The sequence below is a fragment of the Psammomys obesus genome, unplaced genomic scaffold (genome assembly GCF_907164565.1).
Source record: "Psammomys obesus unplaced genomic scaffold, mPsaObe1.curated_primary_1811, whole genome shotgun sequence".
Classification (NCBI taxonomy): domain Eukaryota; kingdom Metazoa; phylum Chordata; class Mammalia; order Rodentia; family Muridae; genus Psammomys; species Psammomys obesus.
This window is the reverse complement of record NW_026586816.1, coordinates 6,194,826-6,195,701: the sequence shown is the minus strand read 5'-3', so window position 1 is coordinate 6,195,701 and position 876 is coordinate 6,194,826.

Below are 876 nucleotides of genomic sequence, written 5' to 3'. Positions count from 1 at the left end.
GTCAGCCTTCCCTCACACTGTGTGGCTGTGACCCCATCAGCCTTCTCTCACACTGTTCTCTCACACTGTGTGGCTGTGACCCCATCAGCCTTCCCTCACACTGTGTGGCTATGACCCCATCAGCTTTCTCTCACACTGTTCTCTCACACTGTTCTCTCACACTGTTTTCACACTCTGTGGCTGTGACCCCATCAACCTTCTCTCACACTGTGTGGCTATGACCCCATCAGCCTTCCCTCACACTGTTCTCTCACACTGTGTGGCTGTGACACCATCAGCCTTCTCTCACACCGTTCTCTCACACTGTTCTCACACTGTGTGGCTGTGACCCCGTCAGCCTTCTGTCACACTGTGTGGCTGTGACCCCATCAGCCTTCTGTCACACTGTGTGGCTGTGACCCCATCAGCCTTCTCTCACACTGTTCTCTCACACTGTGTGGCTGTTTTGCCAGGTGCTTGTTTTTTCCTTTTTAGGCCAACACAGCAATCTGCTTAAGTACATTCACTCAGTGTGAAGCATCCGTGTGAAGAAACAACTTTTTGATTGTTGTAAGTTTAAAAACCTATTCTTAGGCTGTTCACAGAATACTAGACACATCCAGGAAGTTTTGAAATTTCTATGGGCCGAGAGTATAGTTAGCCCCATACACACACACACACACACACACACACACACACACACACTTTTTAAAAAGATCCATAGCTGATATATTTCTATTTTATAGGATTTGGCCTAGAAAGTTTATGTGCATTTGTGTGTGGTGTGTATGTGTGCTGTGTGTGTCATGTATGTGTGTATATATGTAGTGTGGTGTGTGTGTGTCATGTATGTGTGTATATATGTAGTGTGGTGTGTGTGTGTCATGTATGTGTGTA